Here is a 26980-nt window from a genome sequence, read left to right as displayed (position 1 = left end):
TATTGGGCGTGCGTTAACGTAGAACGTAAGTGTCAGTCACGTGAAGATCCGCTGCTAGGTTCTTTCCTCTAATGGGAACTAGTCGCTGGCTGTCTGCTCCCACCACCCGGGCCTCCATTTTCAGCCGCAACGAAGGGACAGCAGAATATTTTGGTTCTCGAGTAGAAGAGCGAGCCGTGAAAGGTGAGCATGAGCTGGGTTTGAGCGGACCCGTTTCCAAGACCCCTTGCGAAGGGTGATGTGGCCGATGGTTCTTAAATAGGTGAGAGAAAGAAGTGTTGTGAACTCGAAGAAGGGTGTAGGGAAACTCGGCACGGGGAAGGCTATGGAATAGTATGAGGTTGCTCCGCGAACGGAAGGTTGTTGATCGCCAGTTGCTTAACTGACATTGCCGCAGATAATGCTTTGCCGGTGGCACTAGTAACATTGCAAGTTAACTGCCTCCGTGGTAGTGTGGTCATGGGATTTGCCTCCGAGAGTAGGTTCGGGTGCATGTCTGTGCAGGTTCACTACTTGGGGCATTGATGAGCAAGAAGGCCAATGGGGCGAAGCATAGAGGGGATGAATAGCACCAACCGTATCATGGATATGTGGCGTGGTCTGCAGTATTCCGAGGTTCAAATGGGGCATGCGCTGTTAGTGGTAGGGGTCACACTTGCTTTGCCTGGAGTAGGTGAGAGATGCTTCTCACACACAGTGGCCCTTAAGTGCCCGCTTGGCATATGTTTTCTGAAGTGGTGGTTCTAGGCTGTGCCACCGTGTGTTACTAAAACGTGTATACGGTTGGCAAGTTTCACCATCTGTACCATTGGCTTTGAAGGGTCCATGTGGGCTAGGGTTTCACTCCAACCTAAGGCGTAGTGGGCTTTAGGCATTCGCTCGTATCCGCACCGAGAGATTACCGCATGTGTGTAACCCTTGTGTGTGCATCGGGAGCTGTCCGTTTTTTGGCTAGCATCGACATAAATGATGGTCTCTAATTAGTATTTTTGTTTGTTTGATTTTTCTTTTGTTTATTGACTGATGGCAACCCATCCAAAGCGTTTAGCAGGTGTCGGGCAGAGGGATACAAACAAAATATTGGCAAAGGCGATAGGCTTTCCCTGACACTTGTCAGGTACAGCATACACTGTAGGGGACGGAATTGCCTAGAGCTGTTTTAGCTCCTGCTTCCAGCCTAGGGGGGCCTGGTTAGCTTGAAACCAACAGCAACTAGCAGCTACTTTTTTGGTCTCAGGCCAATTCGTGCCGTACAAACGTGCATATACAACATTAACCTTGAGTATTTGTAATGTTATTAAAAAAGAATTGGCATACACCTAGTACACATTTGAACATAATGGATGACACGTTAAAGCTTGCATCTCATGTGGGAGCTGGATTTGTGGTGCGCTGTGTACTTGCTCCTGGGTCCCTGGAGTTTGCTCGTGCTTCCTTGGTGACGGTCCGGAGCTGACTTTTAGCTCCTGCTCCTAAAAATTTTATTTCAAATCTTGTACACTGTGACTAAATGGATATCTGTATACAACTTTGTCAGAAAAATAACGAATGGAAATATTATTGCATGGCTTTTTGCAAACATTTCTCTATTCTTGGGCACATTTAAAAAAAAAATATTGGCGTGGGGTACGAGAAATAGTGGGACGGGGCCTCACCCCACAATTTCACAAAAAAAGTATGTTATTTTCACATTTCGAAATTACGTCCATTCACTAAATCGGGGGTACCAACCTTCTGTGTGCAATGAACAAATTGTGCATATCCCATTCTTCGATCGAACATATGGGCACTCAGTTGGCAAAAAACTGATTGCAACACAAATTAGAAATGTAATCCACGCTAACTGCCAATAGAACATTGTAATTTGCAGTACTCGACAGTAATCTAGACCATGTGCAATTCACAAGGCTTTTGTCTGCAATTGACATTAAGTGGTTCTGTACAGGAAATGTTGAGGAAATTGGGTTGTCAGTAGGACATTTTTAGATGGGGCCAGTCAAAATGTTCAAAAATATATCAGGAACAAATTGGCATTAGCAGGGGCTTCATGTTCTCAAGCAAAATAGGTTTAAGAAATATAGTGCAAGTGTTTGGACAGTCACATTGGTCACAAATGGAGCACTGATTTTCAGGTGTACTTTGGGATTCTGCTCCGGGATCTTTTATCGCAGATGGTGCATTCCTAAGACCAGTAATACTGTTTCTCAGTCATGAATTACTGTATTGTGGACTGTTTTTTCTTCAGGAAAGTTATGAAATTTTTCATTTCCAATTGAACAGAGCGTGATCACTATCCTCCTTGTTAATTTTTCCAATGGCCAGGGGTAGGCACCACAAAGATGTTGTCAAACAGCCAAATGGGCTAGTTGGCAATGCCTAAGGTCGACTAGGAGGCACTGGAAAGAATGACCAATTCCCACGAAATTAAGATATTCTCTTAAAATTAACAGTTCAGAGGCCACACAGTGAAGTTCCAGTTTGTTTGAATCTTTGGCTGAAACTATCAGGAACACAGCTATTCGCAAATGGTGTCTCCCAGTTCAGGAGGTTCAGGTTATAGAAGGGGATGCGCCATGGTTTGATGCAGAATGATCAATGATTTAAGATATTTAATGAGTGGTGTGTACACAGCTGGCCAGATTCATAGTTAAGGACATACAAATTGCTAAAAGACAAAAAAAGAATTTGAGAAACGATGGGAGCTTTTTCGAATGACACCAAATTGTTTAATGCAATTGTGGTGACAGGAATTATGCCATCTCCTTGGACAAGTAGTCCTTCGACCACTAGCGCTCACAGTATAAGCCAATTTTATTTGTATTTTATTGAATTTATCAATCAACTTTCACCAAAGGTGCTGAACAATAAAATAATTTAAAAAACAGTACGATGAAAATGAACTAAAGTTACATTGGCAGAGAAAAACAGACTTTTAAGAGGCTGAAGACAAAAGAAGGTGGGAGTTTGCGATTAGTCAGGAAAATGCAGAGATGAGGAGGAACAAAGTGAAAGCGGAAGAGCGTTCCAGTACCTGAGAGCCAAAAGAGAGAGCAGAAATGAGATGAGGCACAAGGGGGCTTAGGAACTGTCAAGAGACATAGATTAAGATTGCAAGGGCTGTGCGGGGGACAGGAGGAACCAGGCCATGGATGCTTTTGAAAACAATTGAAAGAAAGTGATCCAGAAGACAGAATTCAAAAGTAAGTAGTAAAATTGAAAGTGGGGAGGACGTAATAGAGGCCAGAGGGGGTAAGGAAAAAGGGCAAACGGAAGAGTTACTGATAGAACGAAGAGGAAAGAGATGACAGGCAGGGAGACAGAGCAGCAAAGATGAACAATAGTCGATACAGGAAAGGACCAGGGAAAAGAGAAGAAGTTTAGTGGCGAGAAAGGAAAGATGAGCGCGAGCACAGTGAATGTTAAATAGAGAATTGCGGCTGAAGCAGGCAATAAAGGAAATATGAAGGGAGAAGGAGAGAGGATGATCAAAGATAATGCCCAGGTTGCGTGCTGGAGTGAAAATGAAACAGTGGATACAGGAAAGGGGGGATTGGAGTGGAAGAGATAGTAGGAGGAAAGAAGAGAACCTCCGTTTTAGAGGTATTGAGATGTAGAAAATGAGAAGACATCCAGTTCTGGACAGTTTGAGACAGTGGAATGGAAGACTGAATCAAAGGAACAGAAAGATCTGGTTGTCATCAGCGTAAAGGTGGAAGGAGAGATGGAAGGAAGAAATCAGAGCAGAGAGAGCAGTTTTGAGAGAAAAAACGAGATGTCCAAGTATTAAATCTTGGGGGACACCATAAAGAAGAGGGAGCAAAGAAGAGTGTCCAGCTCAAGTTGCATAATAAGTCTGTTGCAAAAAATAGGAGCGCAACCATTTGAGAGCGTACCCCGAAATACCCAAAGTGGAAAGAGAAGAGAAAAGCAGGTCCACAGTATCAAACACCACAGATAGATCGAGGAGAATACGAATAGAAGAGTGTAGAGAATTAGAAACATGAAGAAGTGCAGTTTCGGTGGAGTGAGACGGGCAGAAACCAGACTTCAAGGGGGAGAAGAGAATGAAGACTCTGGTAACGGGTTACCTGGGTATAGTCAGCCTGTTTAAGAATTTTAGAGAGAAAAGGCATAAGGGGAAATGGGACAGAAGTTAGCTGGGGACGATGGATCAAGAGGAGCTATTCTCCGACTGGAGGAGTAGGCTCAAGGTAACAATATATTGAAGCCCTCCCAAACAGGCTTCAGGGGAGGGCTTAAATATATTATCAATGCATATTCAATACAGTGGACCACTGCTTCACACAGAGCACCACCATGGAGAAATATGATTAGGTTATAGGGGCGTAGGGAGATTAGTTGTAGCTTTTTCTTTTTTTATATTTTGAGTAAACATTTGATTTGATTCATAGAAACATCTTGTGGTGTAATTTACATTTTATTGGGATCCCTAATGGCTCATTAAATTGTATCCAACTGTGATATGCAGACATCGCAGCATCTGTCCGTTGTAAAAGATCAGGGAATTCTATTTTTCCCACTAATAAAGGTTAAAAGCAGGGATGCCAGTTGGCCCCAATTTATTGCTTTCTGACCTTGACTAGTACTTCTGTTAGGAAAGTTTGCTGACCCTCTCTGAGGGATACGTTTTATAGCATGCTTTTTATGCTGATGACATGGCTATTTTGGACATGACCCCGACAGGTCCCTAACAGGGCCTGCTATACACAAATGACTATTTTGGGAACTATTGTTTTAATTTAAATATGATAAAAACCAACATTATGTTCGGGGAATGGGTAAACCCTTATAGCGGGTTTTTAAATGAATGTAGAGATGAGGTGGCAGTCTCGTTTTTATTTGGGCCTACCCTTCTCAAAGAGCTTTTGCTTGGGTCAATCATTTTAAGAGGACAGATGAAAGGACAACATTAAGGATTAAAGAGCCTTTTACATTTCAAGTCTGGGGCCTTCAGATTGGACACGTGCCTGGAGGTATATAAGACAAAGGCCTGTGTCATGATTTTTTATGGCAGCAAAATCTTGGGTGGTTCAAACTGTCATGTCCTGGAGGGGTTGTAAAATAGCATGTCTGCCTCCAGGTAGACGGGTAGCGCCTTATAGGTGGAATTGGGGGTGTTCATTGTGAAGGCTTCGGTCCAGTTATAATTTGTAACTTATTTTTTCAAAGCACATCTGGGATTTTCTGCTAATCCTAAAGTGAATTTCAGTGAAAGCATGATTGCTGCCACCCCCTGGTAAAGAAAAATGTGTTGTATGGGGGTGTAAGGCACTGTCCATTTGGATAGGGGGTGGGATATAACTACATTTGACACATTGGATAGAGCAAGAGCTTGTCCAATGGGGAAAGAGGTAGATGTCCAAAACATACATAAGCTGCCCTCCTTCGCTTTATATGCAGACATACACAGATGAGACTGCAAGAAGAAATCTGTGAAGGAAGATCCCAAAAATGCAGGAGGCTGATGCTAATCGTACTTTACATGTACCCAACCCTCAATCAATGAATGTGTGCATGAGGAAGCACAAAGTGTGCCTGTAAAATGGGAGTCGAAGATTTGATTAATGTGTTGCTGTTTCAGTGTTTTGCATCCATTTTTGGACATGCAAGGATGGTATGTTTTACACAATTAACTGTAATTATCAGGTTTTTATATATAGCTTGTTTGAATATGTTAAAACTGTTTTTTTTATTTTTGGCTTGTTCTGTGATTTATATTTTGTTTAAATGATGCATGTTTTAAAATGTTGCTAACTTCAATTAAACATTTTATTTGGTTATATTGATGTAGACACACATAGGCTATGCTGTTGTCAATCACAACAATACGAAAACTATAAAGTGGCCAGATGCAGGAATACACAACATGAGTCATTGTGCCCTCCTCATTCCCCTCACCGTTCTGCTCGGCTCAGCCTTGTAGCCATCTGGTTAATGGAGGTCTTCTGGTAAGGCCCAGGAATTGTTCTAGTCCATGAAGGGTGCCCAGGTGTTGGCGCCCAGGTATTAAGGAAGTAGTTCAGGTTTCCTGTGTGGATGTCTGTAACCTTTTCAGCAACAGCAATTTCCCAACACTTGGACCACCACAGTGGGACCGAGGGGGGCCTTCAGCGTGTTTCCAAAGCCGAGCCATTGCTACTTTGGCCGCTAACAGGAGATGAGCGCAGAGTCGAGCGATCTGCCCTGTTAGGAGGAATTCACCTCCCCCCTCATTCCCCCAAGAGTACATTTCCGGGGTCCCACGGGAATGCCAATCCGGTGATTGCCTTTATGTGGTTTGTCACCTCCCTCCAGTATATCTCTGCTTTAGGACCGGACCACATCAAATGGAATAGGGTGCCCTTGGATGTACGTCCTCTCCAGCAGTTTGAGGGAATTTCAGCGTTGGATTAAATGGAGAAATATGATTAACTATTGTTAAATACTGTCATTACTTGGTATGCTCTACAGATCACTTCACTTGGGCTTTGGAGGTTACCGTCTAAGGATTATTTTGTCATGCAATAGCAACTAGTGCATTTTAAATCACCTGGGGCCAGTTACATTGGTGAAAATGTGGTTGGCAACAGAAGAATTTGAAGCCTGAAGCCGCTTTTCTCTGCCCAAAGGGGATTTTACACACAACTCGGTGGCAAACCTTGGTCAAAACCGTGAGCATTTGACGGCCACTTCATAGAGGGGTGCAGTGGTGTTAACTAGGTATTTGGATTAATTGGTTTAATTTAAACGTATTAACTCTAATTTATTGGATTTGAATATAGGTCAAATTATGAAAATGTGGCATGCATTTCCCTTATCTGGCCATTATCCAGGTGCCAGATGAACAGAGTATCAAAAGATGACAATTTTTCCACTAAGATACTATGCATTAATAAATATAGGTGACACTAAAAGTAATATTCCTGTTCAATGTAATGCATGGTGGCATCATACACAAACAGAACCTGTACAGAAAGCAGGGCACGCAAATTATTTAATAAAGGAAAGTTGGGTATGCATGCCACTTTGTCCATAATGCTCCAACTCGCTATACAAAGGGACATAATATGACCGTTCTCTCCAGGACACAAACGTGGGAACATGGTTCAATTATCTTTCTCATTGTCAGCTGTGCAAAATATCTGACGGTGATGGGGTTTAAACAATGACACTGCCACAATATGGAAGGAAATTTACTGAAAAATAATTTACGCGGTGGCAACAAACTCAAAACTTGCATCTACAATAATAAGCCAACTGGAACTGCAGCAGGCTCATTTGCCAACAATCTTGCACAGTCCAGGACTCTCTGCTGGCTGTACTGCTACTGAGATCTCATCCCTTGAGCACCTCCTTCTGTGCCTCCACACCATGTCAGAGAGCAACTGGCAAGCAGCAATTTAGGGTGCTGTGAGCAACATGTTACTCCCGAGCTACACGTTGGGGAATCGCTGCACTAAATCATAACAATGCAGTCGACTCCATCACAAGTGATAATTATTAAAGCTCTTAGTACAAAACGGGCCCATGTTTTTTAAAAAAAAAAGTATAAGCATGAGGATACATTTCCATTAAATTGACAGAGGCAATAAAGGCAGACGCAGAATGTCCACATTTTCCGCAAATCAAAAGGGCACACCTACAACAGAGAATGTCGCAATCCGTAAGGCAGACGTGCATTCATGCCAATAGCTTGCCTACATGTAAAAGGGACATCTTTTACCTAGAAAGTGAATATGAAAGCATTTCCTCTTTAATTTGTGTCGGAATGCCAAAAGAAATTGTAATGGACCTAGGCACAAATTTCATGTCAACCGTCCTCCAACAAGTCTGCGAGACATTATGAACCGAACAGTTGAGAACTGTGGTTTACCATCCCCAGACCGATTGACTGGTGGAACTGTATAACCAAACTGTCAAGCCAATGTTAAGGAAACTGTGAAGCCAGAAGAAAGGGACTGGGGCAGACTGATACCCTGGATACTCATGACCCTCCAGAACATCCCCCCAGTCCTCGACAGGGTTTGCACCTTCCAAACTATTGTCTGGAAGGACAGTACAAACTCTGCTAGATATATTGAAGGATGGGTGGGAAGAACAACCCCCCACAAGAAATCACCGTAACCGAGTATGCGGCTCGGGGAGAGGGTGAAGAAATTACAGGAAATCGCTCAGACCATCTCCAACAAGCCCAGGGGAGGCAAGAGCAAAGCTATAATAGAGGCACCCAGGTGGGAGACAAAGTGTTGGTTCTCCTACCGACGACCGAGAATACAATGTTGGCACCTTGGAGTGGGCCTTATACCATAGAACAAGTCATCACCCCGGCACTTGTAGGGTACGACAGAAGGACCGGAAGGTACCCTTACAAACATATCATGTCAACCTGTTGAAAAGACTGATAGAACCCCCAGCTACGTCACCTTGATCAGCACTGAGGAAGTTCCTATTGAGGACGCACCCCAGAGTTGGGAGCATGTCGGAAAGGAGGCCTTACAAATTAATCCTGACCTACGACCTCAAGAACGAATGGAACTTGATTGTTCTCCCCAATGTTTTCATCATTACAGGGCCGGACAACCAAGACTCACTATTGTATCGAGATGACCACAGTCAGACTACGTCCTTACAGAAGCCTGCATCCAGACCGTGAAACAGGAGGTGCAGTCAATGTTACAAATGGGGGCGATCGAACCGTCCCACAGCTAGTGGTGCTCCCCCATTGTCTTGGTCCCCAAGCCCAGTGGTAGTTCCATGTTCTGTATGGACTTTCGTAAACTCAATGAGATCTCCCAAGTTTTATGCATACCCTATGCCCAGAATCGAAGACCTCCTAGAGAAGCTGGGTAGAGCCAAATATCTGACCACCATAGATCTCTCCAAGGGATTCTGGCAAATTCCCCTACATACCAAAGACCAGGAAAAAAGACCAAGAAAAAAATATATTTGCAGCCCCTTGCAGACCATACCAATTTACAGTACTTCCTTTTTGCCTTCATGGGGCCCCGGCAACCTTCCAGCGACTCATGAATGCAATTCTAAAAGGTCATGAGCATTATGTGAGAGCTTATTTAGACAACATTGTATACAGCCCATCTGTGAATAACACATGAAGCATCTGGAAGCTATTTTTGAGACACTGCAATGAGCAGGACTCCATGTCAACCCAAAAAAAACAAATGGCCAACTTTCACACTAAATATCTGGGGTATTTTGTTGCACAGGGTACAATCCGACCACAGAAGAAGATGGAGACGATTCAGAGACTGCAGTTCTCTGCCAACACCCGGCAAGTGCGAGCCTTTCTCGGCTTTGTGGGCTACTATTGCAGATTTATTCTCCAATTCTTGTCGATCGCTGCACCACTCGCAGATCTTTTGAAGACATCCACCACCAAAAGAACTGAGTAGTGAACCCACGGAGGAAGCCTTCAGTGCCTTGAACACCCTTACCGATCAGGCGGTGCTACGATGTCCTGACTATTCACCGCCTTTCATTTTGCATACTGACGTGATGGGATCCAGGGTGGGAGCAGTCCTATTCCCAACGAGGGAGGATCCGAGAGGCCAATCCTCTTCCTCAGCCGAAAACTCCTACCCCATGAGATGGGATCTGCCACCAAGTGGGAAATGGAGACCCTGCGATATTACCTCCTGGGCCGACAAGTCACGTTGGTGACAAATCACGCCCTATTAGTCTGATTAGCAAGACCTAAGGATACAAAGCGCCGGATCCTCAGATTGTTTTTGTCCCTGCAACCTTTTTAATTTCAAACTATCCACCATCCAGGAAGACTGATGGCTCAAGCAGACTTCCTGTCATGCGCCTCTGCCCTTCCCAAACATAAGGGCCGTCAAAGGGGGGGGGGGGGATCTGTGAAAGAGAATGAAGCAGGGAGAAAGGCTGCACAGAGCACCCTGGCAAGGAAAGGGTGGGAAGCTGACTGGAGCAGGAGGGACAAAGGGGAGTGACTGATGGGTTTTGCGAGTTATCAGGAAAGCGCAGGGGGACTGAATGTGTGCTTTTTTTTTCTGCTCTCACCAGGAAGCGCAAGCTGCGGAAGAAGAGGGTTTCGTGTCGGCTTACTGAAGGACACCGTGACGGACGAAGAAGTTGAGCCCCCCCCGTTGGGCTGAAGGCAGCCGGAACTCGGAGGAGTTCACTGTGGGTCACCGAAGAGGTTTATATCTCTCCCAGTTAATCCAAAGCAGCCTGCATTCGCGGCTGAGGCACAGTTGAAGGTGCCGGTTATTCTTGCCTTGTTGGCATTATCAGCTCGATAGCTGAGGGAGGAGCGAGTCTGCGCGGCACTAAATCACATCAGTTGAAGACGTGCCAGTGGAGGTTCCGTCGCCCTATTGTTCTTCACCTTGCCACCACCCCTGCTGCTATACTAGGCAGCCCAGCACATTTACTGCCAACAGCAGTGAGGGAGAAATAAAAAGCAGCAATTCACCTTATGTTAGGTTTATATAGTGCTTTAATCCAAAGCGCTTTACAGTATAACAACAAGGTACAATAAAGAAAGAATCATATACAATCATGAAGCAAACCAGTGAGAGAGTACGTAGAACAATTTACTTGAGGGGAGAGGGAAGGGAGAAGGGGAGTTGGAGAAGGTAGTGAAGGAAAGTCGGGGGGGGGGGTTGGGGGTGGAGAAGGGCTTTCAAGGAGGTGGGGAAGGATGAGTAGATGGGGATGGAGCAGATAGAAAGAGGTAAGGAGTTCCAATGTGTAGGGGGGCCAAGAGCTGAAAGGAACTGAAGCGTGAGGAGGCGCATGGGGTAGGGGGTACAGTGAGTAAGAAGAGATCAGCTGAGCACAAAGAGTGGGAGGGATGAGAGGAGAGAATAGAGATAAGGGGGGGGGCAAGTTCATGGAGGGATTTGAAGACTAGACATAGGAATTAATTTTAGTTGTGAGAGGAAGGGGAGCCAGCCAAGCTGAGAGAGTGAGGTGAAAATAGAATTGCGAGGACCGCGGAGCAGAATACGGATAGAGGAGTGGTAGATGGTTTTTGGGGGGGGGGGGGCCAGATGAGTGACGGGGAGTCCAAAGAGGAGAGAAGAGCAGTAAAAGAGGTGGGAGAAGATTAAGAAGCGTGGAAGGTGAGGGAGGAGCAGATCTTACAGATGGTGCTGACAGGAGGGAAGAGTGAGTGTGGAGACCAAGATTGTGAGCATGGGTGGAAATTGGGAGATTGGAAGGGGGGAAAGTGGATAAAAGGAGGGGGTAGGGGAAATCGTGTTGAGGGAAAGAAAATGTGATGGCATCCAGTTTTTGATGGCCGTGCGACAGGGAGACCCCTCTTATCGCACAAAAGAAACAAGAAGAACTTGAGACGTCATGCTCGGGGCCTAAGGTCTTTAGTTCGGGTTGAGTTGTAATGAGAGAGAAACAAATAAGTCTGTAAGAAGAAAGTCGTGAGTTGTCCTTATTCCCACACCCTAAGTGTTAACATTTCTAAAATAGAGCAGCTTAAAAATTCAATGTCACAATTGTGCCCTTCAACAATAAATGTTTATAATCTGAGTCATTACAACCTAGAGACCTCACCTCTCATTCTGCTAGTCATGACTGCCACAAACCATCATTTCTTCACCATCTTCATTTGTTAATAACCAATGTTTGATTAAAAAGCGCAGTTTGTGATCGATTACTCCTTAGAAAGGACACTCAAAATGTCTTGTTAATAGTTGTTTATGCGAGAAAAAACCACCCTGCGACACAGTTCTCACCACCTTCATCGGCTCAGGCTTATATGTAAACCTGCAGGATAGACTCCATCAGGCAAAAAGTTTGCACTAGTCCAGCAGCATCGGTCTTAGCTGCAATTTCCTTAACAGTTGTAAGTCATTGCAACAGTTCACTATGGGAGTAAGTAGGAAGTGTTTTTGCCTTAAGATAAAAAATAAAGGACAAGATGGTCCTAATAAGACAGGTTGCACAGCTGCAAATGGTCATCAATGCCTCTAAACACGCAGCCAACGTGATCACTGAAAATTATTCATGGGTCATGAGGGGAGCATCCTGGTCTAGGCTGAATGATCTAAAGGTGGAATCGTAGTATACAATCATTAGCCCATCTTTTTCGAGAGATGCTCTATTTGGAGCTCATGCAGATTAACACTGGAGTCTGAGAACATGAAGTCCATTGGCCTTGAACCAAGAAGAGGGAGTTTAAGTTCTTTTAATCTACATCCAGAAAATGTTTCCATCAATAGTTCAAGCCATATTACCAGCAGACATTTGCATCGGAAAGGGGTGGATGGTAACAGCAATCCTCTGAAGCGGGATGTGTAATGGGGCCGACTCTGGTTCCAAGTGCAAGAGTGCCTTTCAGAGCAGACCCTGTTATCAAGCAGAAATGTTTGCTCATGATGACATCTTTACCAATGGTGGAAAAAAATTGGTAGCAGTGATTTCATGCATTTTCATTGTCCTTCACGCAAAAGTGCCTGCAGTTGGACACAACTGCAGGGGAATGTCTGTAAGATCTGTGGTCTTGAAAAACAGTTGATCGGAAATGTCCCTCACCCTCAAACATCAGAAATTTCCCATTGTAATGCTTATAGTTCAAAGATGAAAAATGCATGGGAGTTCTGTTCCAGGTGCACATGGACCATCTGAGAGTGAATCTATAACATAAATATACTGGAATTAAGAGCAGTGCAGCTGGATTCATTGAATATAGGTGTTTTGCCCTCCAGCACTATCTGAATTGTCATCAGGCCTAGTAAAATAGTCGCTTGTTTTGTTCCTCCCTTCCCTTTTTGCACCCCTCTCCCTCGCCTTTTTGTTTTTCTCCGGCTCTACCAGAAATGTTGTCAGGCCTAGTACGGTAGTCGCCTGTCTGTTTCCATTTCCTACCCACTCTTCCCCCCCCCCCCCTCCCTTCCTCATCTATGGCTTAGCTCTTGAACTATCTGAAATGTCGCCAGGCCGAGTACGATAGTTCATTTCACATCCTTAATGTTTGTGGCTTGTAAGAATGTCATTGTGTATTCCCTTGTTCTCTTCCTTGCCTTGAAGCACTTTAAAACCCAGTGTATAGGCACTAGATAAATAAACTATCATATCATTGACGGCTGTACCTTGCACTTAGGCCTTTTTCCCCAGATAAAGAGGTAAGGAAAAGCCACTAACCCATCTCTAAAACCTCAACTTTCTGCATACATTTCTCATACAGAAACTCAACCACTTTTCGGCACCGCAATCCGCACATACTTCACCACCTTGCAACTACAGACAAACACATCCCGGCATAACAGCACATGGGAACTCGCCCCGAGCCGAAACCCGCACTTAAGCTTAACGAACGGTGCAAGCCGAACTGAAGCTGCCAACGGGACATCGCAACTCTCGCTGTCCTATTCACCCTACAGTGGTGAAGGTGCGCGGTACAAATACCTTTTAACATTCCCTTCCCCATTACATTGTTACTAGGGATTGCCATCCTTTGAAACCAAGGTGTCACTAGAAGCCGTGCAACTGAAACGTTCAAGGACAGTCTTTTAAAAAAAAAAATATATATATATATTCAGTCATGTTTGAATATTGTATTATGAATAATAAAGGTAACGCATTCTAAAGTGTCACGTTCTGTAAAAACAAAGTATTCTGATTTTATAACCAAGCACTGTACCAAGTGGAAGCACCTGGCGGGGGTGGGGGTAAGGACAAATGGGGTGTACCAGAGGATCTGGGATGGATAGAGGAGCAGCAGGAGACTTTGGAATTACCCAAAAATACCACAATTTTTGCGGTTTGTCATTTACTCAATTAAGGTCTCTAGCCTCCTCTGAATCGGTTCAATGACTACCATATCGTCAGTCTATAATAATCCATATATCTCCTAGCTAAGACTGAAAAGTTGTTTCCATATCTGCTACACCAAAAGTAACTAATGTTGGCGCAAGTAAACATCCCTTTTTCCAGCCTATTCTAAATATAGTTTTTTTGTGTGCGTTTTCTGCCTTAGCTATCATTCTAATTTACTTTCTTGTTTCCAAGTGCAAGTATAGTTAATTTGTTATCCTGCAGCCTTTCACTTAAGCCTACAGGTTTCCCATGTCTTCCTTTTTTAGAAACTCCCATTAGGTCGACATAAGCTGCATACAGGTCCCCCCCCCCCCCCACCCCACTCTGGCATTTGTATTTTTTTGGGAGTAATTTTAAGGATCTAGTGCAAACTTCCCTTTAATCCAATCCTAGTAGTACATAAAAGCCAATTTGTCTTCTGTTCAATCATTTACGTTGTCCAATATTATTTTAGTTAATGTTTCACCTTTTTGTAATGCAATCATAACATCTGGGGTAAACAATTCAAGGTGCGAGCTAGCCATATGCCCGCTAATTAGAGAGCCGACCGTTTCTTATTTGCAGAATGAATGATCTCTCAATATATAGTGTAAAATACAGATCCCAGTAATGGTATTCATTTTTCTCCCTTATGCATAGGGATATGGATGCTACCTTGCAAATATCGTTGTTTCTTTGCCTTCACTATGTGCAAAATTGTTAAAACAAGCAGAACCTTTTACATTATACAAACCTTGAGAAATGCAGCAGTGTTAGGCCATGGCTTCTGTACTTGCTATCAAAACATACTTTTTTTTTAAACAATTTTTATTGCATTTTCAACAAACAAAACCAATACAAACCAAATACACAGTGCAGATATCAACAGTACAATTTTCTCATTGTTCATTACTCAGTTTTGGTCACTGCTCCCCTTAACACACCCCCCCATACGAGCCTATTAATTCTATTCACTCTGTATCCGCACCGCGTGGTGGGGTTTGATTTTCAGTGGATTCTGTCAGATCTGGTATTGTTCCAAACAGTTCCGCTACCAACAACTTCCATGCCATTAGGGTTCCCACCTCTTCCTCTCCCTGTATGTTACTTGCCTCTTGCCACACCATAGTCTCCGCCTCCGCCCACTTCTGCAACTCATTCCACCAGATCTCCACACGTGGCCTATGACGAGCCTTCCATCCCATGGCAATCCTCCTTTTTGCAAGCACATATGCTAAATCCTTCAGTTTGTTGACATGCTTCAGTTTCTGCGATCTGGGGAACCCCCCAAGTAAGCAGGCCCAGGCTGAGTCTATGACCACGGTGACCCCCCCCTTTTCCGCTAGTTTCCCGGCTACTTCGCTCCAAAAGCGCTCAATCACCGGGCAGGACCAGAACATATGTACCATATCAGCTTGTTCTTCATCACATTTGGGACATACTTGTCTACCACCATTTTCAAACCTCCATATCCTCGGGGTGTCATATAAGCCCTGTGCGTAATATATAATTGTATTTGTTTCAATCTAGCATTTCTTGACACCTTTGTATGATACCCCAGGGCACGCTCCCACATCCCGTCCTCCATTGGGGCTCCCACCTCCATTTCCCAGTCTAGCCTCAGTTGCGTTAGTTCTTTCCCAACCTTGGACATCATCATTTCGTACAATCTAGAAATCTCGTGCCCTCCCTCTGCTATATCATATATCATTTTTTTTTTATAATCATTTTATTAATTTTATTCAAATAACAAACCAAACTCAACTTACAGTGGGTACATAACTTGCTCATAAATACACATACATTGTTACATTTTCGCCCACTGTATTTCCCGTCCCTCCCCCCTCCCGGGCCTACTTTCTCCCATTGTTGGTCTCCACCTCTTGTGGTGGGGAGTCCTCTTCCGCCACGCTTATTGAGTCATCATCGCTTGGTCCATCATATGAAGGCCCAAATAGTTCTGCTATTAGTTGTCTCCAACCCGCTAGGGCTCCAGCTTCGCCCTCTGTCCCCTCTACACTCTTCCTGCCATGCCACTGTTTCTGCCTCCGCCCACTTCTGCAAGTCCCTCCACCATGTCTCCACTTTGGGCTTGTGACACGCTTTCCATCCCATCGCAATCCTTCTCTTCGCCAGAACATACGCCAGATCTTTCAATTTACTCACATGTTTAAGCTTCCGCGGTCTGGGGAACCCTCCCAACAAACAAGCCCACACAGTATCCACCTTCATGCAGATTCCCTTGTCTTCCATTTTCTGCGCTTTGTCTCTCCAATATTTCGCTATCAGTGGACATGCCCAGAACATATGTAGCATTCCTGCATTTTCCTCATTACATTTAGGACACACTTGGCTTCCGGCGTTCTTAAATTTGGCTATCATTAGTGGCGTCAGATATGCTCTGAGTTATATACAACTGTACCTGTTGCAGCCTAGCATTTCTCGATACTTTTTTATGATACCCCTGAGCTCTTGCCCACATCCCGTCACTCATCAGGTCCCCTACTCCTTCCTCCCAGTCCAGTCTAAGTTGCACCACTTCCTTGCCAACTTGAGTCATCATCATCTCATATACTGTAGACGTTTCATGCCCCCCTTCCGTTATATCATATATCGTATCTAGTGTGCTATATCATATATCATGTCTACGGTTACTTCTGGCTCTTCCTCTAGTACTGTTTCAGGCCAAGTTTTCTTAATTTCCTGCACCAGTCTATGGTATGTTATATACTGACCTACATGCAAGCCCACTTCCTCACCAAGCTCTTCAAAATTTACGATGGTCCCCTCCCGCCAGACATCTCCCATTGTTACCAACCCCACCGATTCCCAGTGGTTCCTAATTATCATTCGTAGCTGCTCATTTCCTCCAGCCAGCGCCACCAGCGGTATCTGCTGGGAGCACGGGACTGGGTTTTCCATCATCCGGCATGCTCGGCGCCAGATCATCCAACCGAGCACCATCGTCTCAGGACGTGCTTTAATTTCTGACTTGCCAGCCAAATCATCTCTCTTAAATAAAATGGGGCACAGTCTGCTCCAAACAACCTGGATTCAGTGGTCTCATCGTCTGAGAGTCATTTAGCGATGTATTGCAGTTGGCTCGCTACATAGTAAACCTCATAGCTAGGGAGCCTTAATCCTCCTTTTTCGTAAAAGTTCTGCAACTTCCATAGTGCCACCCTATCACTGGTACCTTGCCACAGAAAATCCCTGCACATACCGTTCAGCTTGGTGAAAAACATCCTAGGTATGAGGTATGTAAAAGCCTGAGCAAGCTCACCATCTTGAGCATTGCACTACGCCCCATCATCGCTAGAGGCAGCTTCACCCAAAATGTCATACTCTTTTCAATTTTCGATATGGCTACCTCAGTATTATTCCTATGTTCTTTTTCCACCGTATGGTACACATCTATCCCTAGGTACCAAAAGGTACCAACAGCCCAAGGAGCTTGCAACACTGGCAACTGCCCGATAGGGGTCCCCTTATAGCTGCCTAGCGGGAAAATAATAGACTTCTGAGGGTTCACCTCTATGCCAGACAGCCCTGCATACCTTTCCATAACCTCCAGGATGTACTGGAGATTCTCCTCCGGGTACTTCAGGAACAACAGCAAATCATCCGCATACAAGGAGATCAGGCGTCGCTCCCCTCCCACCTCAATGCCTATAGTATCATACTGTAGTCTGAGGTGTATAGCCAAAGGCTCTAGAGCTAATATGTATAACATAGGGGACCATGGGCACTGTTGTCTGGTACCTCTACCTAGTAGCCAACTCTCAGAAATCACGGCTCCCGTTTTGACTCTGGCCAACCGTTCACTATATAGCATCTTTGCCCATTTTATGTATCCAGGCCCCATCCCATAGCCCGCCAGCAGCCATGGCCATTTCACAGAATCGAAGGCCTTCACCGCATCTAGGGACACTATCTCCATTTCACCCTTGTTTTTGCTCGCCCATTCGACAACCCCATGGAGTCGCCTGTGATTATGAGTTCTGTTCCTATTCGGAACATAGCCTGTCTGATCGGGGTGTATTAGTTTGCCAATGACTCTTCAAAACGGCTGTCAATATCTTGCTGTCTTGATTCAGCATTGTTAGTGGTCTGTAGGAGCTACAGCTATATCCAGGCTTGTTGGGCTTAGGAAGCAGTATTATGATTGCTTCTCTAAGCGATTCTGGCAGCCGTCCCATCTGAAACGCTTCGTTTAGCATATCTAACATTGGGGGGAGCACTTCCACTTTATACAACTCACTTGGAAAGCCGTCCACTCCTGGGGTCTTACTAGTAGGTAGCTGTCTCACTACTTCTTCTAACTCCTCTAAGGTAATCGGTGCATCCAGCTCCTCTCTTTCTTCGGCACTTATTGTGGGCAGACCTATGTCTTCTAGTGTTTCTTTTATCTCCTCATAACTGCTTCTCGCCACATCCCCGTAGAGTTTCCTATAGTAATTTGCAGACTCCTGATTAACTCCCTCCTGGGTATCAGCTACACTGCCATCTTCTCTTGTTATTGTCCTAATGGTGAGTCTAGGGGTTTCGCTCTTGTATAACCATGCCAAAAGGCTTCCTGTTTTATCTCCTCCCGCATGCTGTCTCTCTATATATTTCTTATAATTAAGGTTACACAGCCTGTCCCATTGCTCCGCACATATCTGTTGCAATTTAAGTATCAGCTCTGTGTCTATTCCAGTATCATCATTCCCTCTTTGTGCTTTTACCAGCTCCCGTTCTGCTTCATGTAGATCGGTCAGGATTCCTCCTTGCAGGCTTTTAGATTTAGATTTTGCTATGGCTACGCCCCGCAACGCCACCTTAAAAGCTTCCCATAGCGTGCTCGCGGAGTCCACGCTACCCTTTTCACCTCAAAATAGTTTATGATCTCATCCCTTATCTTCCCTAAAAAGGGGATCTTTAAGTGCCTCTGCCGGGAGCCGCCATGTTGGGATCCTCGCCCTTGGGGGGCGGTATTGCCAACTAACAACTAGAGGCGAGTGGTCTGACAAGACCCTCGCTTTATATTCTGCCTGCACCGTTTCCATCATCATTTCCGACGTGGCAAAGACATAGTCCAGCCTCGTGTACAACTGTTGTGGGGCAGAATAATGCGAGTACTGTCTTTCCTGGGGGTGCTTCATTCTCCACACATCTGCCAGACCAAAGTCGTCTAGCAGTGTCTGCAGCACTCTTGCTGCCTGGGCAGGTCTATCCAATTTCCGATCTGATCTGTCCACCCTGGGGTTAAGTACACAGTTAAAATCCCCACACCAGATCACTACACTTCCCATACACTTGCTAAGATTAGTACTCAAGGTTCTAAAATATGTAGCCGTATTCTGATTGGGTGCGTATGTGTTCACTATACTATCTCCCTGTTCTCCACCAATCCCCTCAGTATTACCATTCTCCCATCCGCAGTTTCCTGCAACGAGTGAAAAGAGACATGCGGTGCCACCCAGATAAGCGCCGCTCTGGCATAGGCAGAATATGTCGACCCCGCCACGACCCCTTTCCATTTTTTCATAACTGTTCCCAGCTTTTCCTGTGTCAGATGAGTCGCTTGTGGCAGCGCAATATCTATCTTTTGTCTGCGCAGGTATAAAATAACCTTATTTCTTTTAAATAGCTGTTGAGGCCCCTGGCATTCCATGTGATTATCTTAAGGTCCCCCATGGCTTGTTATAGTTCCCATCTTCCCCCCCCCCCCCCCATCAGTGCAGTCCAGTTCTCGTTTCTGTTCCTGTCTATATAGGCTCGTACCCTGGTTCAAACTTCCCTTATCTTCAAACACCCCTCCTTCCCGCCACCCTTCCCCAACTCCCCATCCCCAACATCACCCCCATTAACTGTTGCCCAGCTCCATCCCTGGATCTCGGGCACCCCCGCATCTAGCTCTTTCTGGCTCCCGCCTGTACTCGAAGCTCCATAGGGTGAGGTCGCCCTAGTGGCTAACCTGCTACAACTACTACTAATACTCGAGGGGGGTAGGGTGCTTGCGTCCTGCCGCTCCTATTTGCTATAGTTCAACCACACTTCACTGTACGTTTTGCACATATATACGCGTGTCTATATTCAGGTCTTTTGGGTTCAACACAGTCAATGGTGTCCCTGCTAAATATCAACTTTATCCAGTCGCATCCCTTACTCATAATCACTATCATTATTTCTGCTGGGGTACCCGCTTTGCGTCACATCAATATACCTGCAATGTCCCCATTTCTTATCGCGCTCTTCTCGAGCTTACTCCGCATCTGGTTCTGGACAACCCTGAAGGTCTAGCCATGTCGTCGCTTCTTCCCGCCATGCGTAACCTCCTTTTGATTGCCACATAACTGTACCGCTGTTTCTGGACCAACATTGTATAGTCCGGATACGCTGTGATGGTGCATGTGAAGCCCTTTCAATCGTTCCTCCTTTGCAAAAATACTCCAGTATCCTCTCGCGATCCTTGTTCAGTATTTTAGTGATTATTGCTCGGGGGGGGGGGGGGGCGGCTTCGGCTTTCTCATAAGGGCTCTGTGTGCACACACCACTGCAAATCCTTGCAAAGGTTTTTTGGCCCCTATTTCTTGTAAGAGCAGGTTCTCAACGTAGTCTGTAGGGTCTTGGCCTTCCTCCCCCTCCGGCAGGCCAACCACGCAGATGTTATTTCCTCCTTGCTCTTCCTTCCGCTTCCTCCGCACGAATCTCCAGGTTAGCTACCTGCTGCTTCAGTACATGAACCTCTTTTGCATTGTTGGCACTGGTATCCAAGGTGGTTTTCACCGCACTCCCCAAGCTGCTTGTTCTCTCTGCCAACGCCCTAACATCTTGTCAATGCCTACTGCGTCTATCTTGGCCTCCAGGGAGGTGCGCAGGTCCGCCATCGCTGTTCCCCATGAGTCTCTCAGCTCTGTGATAGCAGCCAGAATCTGATGGTTTTCCGTCGCTACGGTGTTCTCTGCCGGTGCCGTGGTCACTGGAGATAGTTGCGTCTTGGCAAATGCTTCCATTGTGGATTGCTTGTTCTTGCTTATGGTCCCTCGCCCAGTCATCTTGCGGCCGCAGTTTGTGTCTGAGGTTGTTTGGTCTCAGATGTATCGATCTTGCTCCTCTGATTTGATGTGGCCCCAATGCGGTATTTCGGGTGTAGGTCAATTCTTCAAGGAAACCTCTATTTACGCTTTTGTCTGCTAGGTTAGTTCTCGAGTGGGTTGTGACCACCCACGTTTCAGCCTGTTTTATTGCATCAGGGAAAGCCCTTTTTTTTTGTTTTTTTTTAAATTTATTTTTTTTAAAAAAATGATTTTCCTGTTCACTTGGCTCTTTGTTGTGCACAGCTGCCTGTATCCTTTCTTCCCTTCAATTGTTTTAGCTTTTAATATGCCTACCGTGCAGAAATATACCCAGTAATCTGTGCAGCTCCTCTGTTCTGTTCGATCTAATGCCCGATAAATAGCTTGACTCAGCGGTCCTCAATACTGCAGTTTTGCCCGCACGGGTGCCGCTATGTATTGCTGGAGCGCCCGACTCTCATGCTCGGAACTGGCATTACTCCCGGAAGCTGTTCTGGCCATCCGCTGCACCTCCGCTGTTATTATGCGGCCCCAGCGCATTCAACCTGTCTTTACACATGGTGCGGCAGGGAGCCTCTCGCACAATGATCCCTTGTGTCTGAGGGGGGCTGCGCAACCTCCAGACGCTGGTCCCCACCTTTGTCAACGTGCGGCTCCTGCACCCAAAACCTGGGTCCGCCTGTTGCTTGTGCTTGACACGGTAGCGCGTGATCTCGCTGACAATCGCCGCTCCCCATTCGTGGAGCAAAGATCCACGCGACCTCCAGGATACAATGTCTCCGCATTCGCCTCACGCTCGGTCTTATTCAACTGATTTTGCCATTGCGGTCGCCCGTCCTTTGTTCACCGCCATCTTGGATACTTTGTTTCCGTGATGCCGACAGCTTCGGTGTCAATTTCACCTCTCCTGCTCACCCGATCAGCTCAGTTTTTAGAGTGGTGGCGGAGCATCTGTTTACACACTCGTGTTTCCATTCTTGGAATAGGCTGTTCATTCGAAATGCGTGTTCTTACGGATCGATGTCGGATCCCTGGAGCAGCTCTTCCAGGCACGTCCTATTACATGGCTAGTTAGCCACGCCCCCCCAAAACGTAGTTTTATATTCCAGTCTCATTAGATTGAACAAGCAGTTATACATAAATACATTTCTTTATTCAGAATACAAAAGTCCAGCAAAGCAAACAATATTACAACGAAACAGTAACCTAATCTGAAAAAATAATTCATGTACATTAAATCTAAAATGCCCAACATTATTCAGATAAGATCGTGTATTTTTGTCTAAAATACCAAGCTTGATCAAGAAATGTTGCCACAGTCACGACAACTTCACACTATATGCATGAAATTGAAATCTCAAAGGTGTGCCCTGCATCTCATCAACTGCACTGTCTAGTTACCATCTTAAAGTTCAGAAGGGGGACATTTTCAAACTGTTGTAATAAATATGTGCAAATTATTATGCAACATTCAGCTTCTGCAGAACATGTGTGGTGCCCTTAAAGCAAGCGCGTGCCCCGCACTGGCTTTAAGATGTTCCTTTCAGGCAGTTTATGGAGTCTATTTCGTGGATTGTAATATTTTTTAAACGTTCATTTGCACTCAATAGTGAGATACAGCCCGTTCCAGTCCAGTTTAATAATGTTACTTTGCAATTCATTGCATATTTATCAGCTGTTTAAATGCACTTCATGTTTTGGGTTTAGTGGTAAGCCATCTTTTTATTTTTTTAAGGGTTGTAAAATTAAAATGTAACATTCCTAACTAAAATCATTTTTATATGCAACTCTATAATATTGTTTAACAATCGCCTCACTGCTTGCTTACCGCAAGCTGAATGAATCGGTGTTCATTGTGCTGTTACTGTTTGCCCAATCATGATGGGTGGATACTAACCAGTTCGAAATAGTTAGTTACTATGTAACGTACAACGGGTCTTTTGAAGAAGGAATTGTTATTAATGTTTCTTTAGGGGGTGCCTGACCATAAAGACCAGAAAAAGTATCTGCTTCAAACCAACCAGTTTACCACAATGAGAGTATTTTGTTTTCACATATCGCGTTCTGTTTTTTTGTGTGTTCTTGCTGTCATTTAGTACATATTAAAATCCATAGATTGTTTTCCAAGAGAGATGTTCATTGAGCCTCCAGGGGCTTTGGTCCATTAAACAAAAATCCAAGCATAAACCACCCTCTTGATCTGTTTGGTGGATGTAATGGGATAATTTTCAGTAAATGCACCTTTAGTTGTGTTTTAAGAAAGGTAATTTCCAGGGAAGTGTCTGGCAACAGGAGATTTTATTTTTTCACTTTTTGGCTTAATGAGGCGTTCTTTGAGTCGCTTTTTGTCTGTCCCACACAGAATTGCCAGTATGGACATTTCATTGCATGGGTGATCCCACCTGTTAAGAATTTTGGCTACTTCTCTAGATGGATACCTTTCCCAGATTGGGTGTGAGATGGTCTCCCCTTTCATAATATTATGGCATCATGAACAAATGCGGAAGGGAGATGGTTGTGCTTTTGGTGAACTCAAAAAATGTGTTTATATTGGATTGTCAGTTTGTATGCCCTCCTAACTGTATTCTCCTTTTGTAGGTGGAATGTACTTTTCAAGCCATTTGCTTTATCCTTTGGATCTGCAAAAAACTATTGCCAGTATTTTTAAATCAATGTTTTGTACCTCCGTTGGTATTATTTTCTGGGGAAGTTCTCAATGAAAAAAAATGCTTGTGTCTCAATGCAGATTCTTACTTGTTTTAAACACCACTTTAGAAACTGTACTGAAAAGAAGAAAAAAAACAATCTCCACTCGTAGACTTAAGCAAATGGTTGCACGTCCTGTTGTAATTAAGTAATTGTCCATAAAGGTAACAATTCGGATGATCTTTAGGTGAATTGATCTTGCCTGTGTTTGTCTGGTATATTTTACATATTTCCCAACGGGTGCTAATGTCTAGATCACTGTTAATAAAATTCACTTTCTTGGGGCCAGCAACAAAAGTACATTTAATTATTTAAATAAACTATATTTAGGTATTCCAACAAAGTCTTACAACTCAGTGAGACTTTAATACAATGACAATATTATTGATGCATCAGAGCAATGCTGCACCATGCTCTTTTAACTGCATTATGTTCATTATGAAACCATCTTTAAAAGCCGCCTGGAGATTGCAAAGAGTGTAAAAGTTGAACATTGTGAATTAAATAACGAAGACTCTTGTAGGATTTTCTGGTTTATCATTATTGTCTGTTATTTGGTCTATCACCCACTGCTGCAACGTACGTGGTCTCTTTTGCGTCCAGGCAGAAGGAGGACTGCAGGGGCTTTGTTAGTGGGATTGAGGGGGGGAATTGCAAGAGCTGTGTGCTGGTTTGTGACATTTGTTGGTTATGTTGCGCTCGATGTGTGGGTGGTGTGTGTAATTTGTGTGCTTGGCTTTGTTTCTTGTTGGGTGTGTGTGTAGTTTGTGATGGTCTTATTCTTTATTCTGGTAGAGGTATGTTGTAAATTCTGTGTTTTAGGGTGGTTAGGCAGAATGTTTTAGAGTAGTTAGTGGATTCATGGACAGTTGTATCATGTTCTTCTAAATTAAATACATTGGCCACCCTCCAACACATACGAATTCAATACATTGGCAGTCTTCGAACAAATCTAAGCTTGATACATTGAGCACCCACAGAAGTTTCAACGTGCGATTAGCCATAGCCCATTGGCCCTTTCAGTGCATAGCGGAAACAGTATAAGTAATATAGAAGTGGTAAGGTCTTCCGGCCCATAGCAATGGACGACTCGACACTTCAACCACCTTACATTTTGGTAGATGGGCATTTGTTTGTGGTGATTTTGTGCAGGAGTTTGTGATGTGTCATGTGTGATGCAGGGATGGTAGAGTGTTTGTAGTTTCTTTGTCTAGTGTTGGGTTTTGTGTGAAGTTGATTATGTAATGGGTTGCGGGTATGCTGTATTTGTGAGAGTTATGGAGTTGTTAGTAGGATTGTTTGGGTTTTGCGATAGTTTAGCCATTCCGCGTCATCTTGTTCCTGTTGGGTTCGTGGTTGGGTTTTTGGGTGGTCCATTTGCTTAATTACTCTTGCTTTGCGGTTGATGGATTCTGTTGCTCAGACATTTTCTTCTGCTTGGGAGTGTTAAAGCTATGTTTTTAGCAGCTTCCTGAAATTGAGGTGATTATGTTTGTATTTCCTTTAGGGAGCGAGTTCCATAATTATAAATAGAATGCTGATCCTCCATTTTTGTTTTTGAGTATAGTTTCTTTTGGAGGTGGATGTCGTTGCTGGATCTTGGTGTTCGTGCCGGCTTGTAGATGGTGATTTTCTTCTGTATGAATTCCGTTCCTTGGCCGTGGATCGCTCTGTGTGTTATGCAGAGTGTTTTGAAGGTTCGTTTTTTGCCTGCCAGCCAATGCAGCATTCTCAAAACTGGTGTTATGTTTGAGAAGTCTTGTGGCTATGTTCTGTATTCGTTGTAGCTTCCTCAACTGGTATTCTGGCATGACGAGAGAGATGATGATCTGTGTGCAAAGGAGAAGGGAAGTATCTTCTTGATCATGTGCAGGTGGATGAAGCATTTCTTAGCTATCGCGTTGGTTTGTGGTTCTAGCGTTGGCTCGTTGTCTATTAAAATTCCAAGATTTTTTTATCACCTTGGTGGTTCTGGTGAGTTTCCCAGCTTGGCGGACCTTAGAATCTGTTGGTTGTTTGCCAGGTCATTGGGTGTAATCATGATTTCAGCTTTGGCCTGGTTGACTTAAGGCTGTTTGTGCTCATCCAATTGGTTTAGTTTATTGAGGCAGTCGGTTAGTGATGGGTTTCCTTCTTCATTGGTGCCAATTCTCTAGATGATTTGGTGTTGTCTGCATAGTTGTAGCAGATTAGGCTGTTTTTTGATGCATTTGATTAGGGGGTGTGTCATGTAGATGTTTAATGTGCCTTGTGGGACTCCACATGTTGTTTTCCGAGGTTTTGATTTGACTGGTGTTAATCATGTTCCTTCTGTCAGGAATGATTTTAGCCAAAGGAGAACTGTGTGGCCGATTCCCTATGTTTCCTAGTCTGAGTGTTGTGGTTGACTGTCGAAGGCTGCTGAGTAATTGGTAGTATTAATGCTGAGTGAGTGTTGCTCTGCGTTGGTCTTTAAATTATCCCAGATAGATATTGCATTGTCCTCTTGTGCGTCTGAAGTCTAATTTTGCATGATCTGGCAGCTGATTGTTTTCCACGTATTCCAAGATTTGTTTGTCGACATACCTTTCTAGTAGCCATGTATGGGATACTTAAAATTGGTAGGTAGTTGGTAAGGTCTTCCATGTTTCCCGAAGTATCTTTGAGTGGTTTGATATTAGCCGATTTGAAGGCTCGTGGCACTGTCCCTGTTGCTTGTGAGAGGTTGAGGTAATATTCTGTTGGTGTTCTCTGGGCAAGGATGGTTTTGTAGTCGTCCGTTTGACAGGCCGTAGAGAACCCCCTCTGTTGCTTTTGCTAACCAAGCTGTTGAGTTCATCTGAGATTGAGGGGAGGAAGTTTAGTCTGGTCGATGGCTCCAGTGTTGGCTGGTTATTGTGAGCTTTTTTCTTTTTTCTTTTTTGGCCCGCATTGTATGATTTGGTTAACGTTGGTGATTTTGTTCTTTAAATGGTTGCATAGTTTTTTGTGTAGGGATTGGTGTGCTGTTGCACATTGATGGGTTTCTCATCTCAATGTTAAACATTTCTTTCTCGGTGATGCAATCAATTCCTTGTAGTATGTCTGTTTTGCCTTGAGTTTTTCAGCTTTATAGAGTCTAATCTGTCTTTGATATTTGTGTGTTTTTTTTTTTTTTTTTTTTTTTTTTTTTGGTCCTAGCTTTTCCTCCATTCTTGTTATAGTTTTCTGGGTGGTTTTTTCAGTGCTTTGAAATATTGCGTGAACCATCTTGCCATTGTATTCTTTCGTGATGGGTTGGAAGGTTTTTCCGGTGCGACCTCTCTATATATTTTTCTCTACCTGGGGTGTCTCCCAGAGATCAAACCTCTCTCCCTGCCTGTTCAACCAATACCTGCCACTCTTGCCCACGGCATCGCTGCTCTCTGCCCCACCTTTCAGTGCTATGCAGATGA

At 44.4% G+C, this 26980-nt stretch overlaps 1 protein-coding gene across 3 annotated transcripts in view; it reads left to right on the top strand.

The window, feature by feature from the left end:
* The first annotated feature begins 58 nt into the window (after positions 1 to 58).
* Positions 59 to 26980, top strand: part of SUPT6H (SPT6 homolog, histone chaperone and transcription elongation factor) — a 1195112-nt gene continuing 1168190 nt past the window's right edge. Inside the window, exons 1-2 of one of the 3 annotated variants that reach the window (XM_069615329.1) lie at positions 72 to 183; positions 10045 to 10180. The gene's annotated coding sequence lies outside the window, so the exon portion shown is untranslated. Of the gene's footprint in view, positions 263 to 10044; positions 10181 to 26980 lie in introns of all 3 variants that reach the window. The other 2 variants (XM_069615328.1, XM_069615330.1) reach the window with 2 other exon arrangements.

This window comes from Ambystoma mexicanum, chromosome 9 (assembly GCF_040938575.1).
Source record: "Ambystoma mexicanum isolate Mex_15411 chromosome 9, UKY_AmexF1_1, whole genome shotgun sequence".
NCBI lineage: Eukaryota > Metazoa > Chordata > Amphibia > Caudata > Ambystomatidae > Ambystoma > Ambystoma mexicanum.
This window is presented reverse-complemented; position numbering and strand designations above follow the sequence as displayed.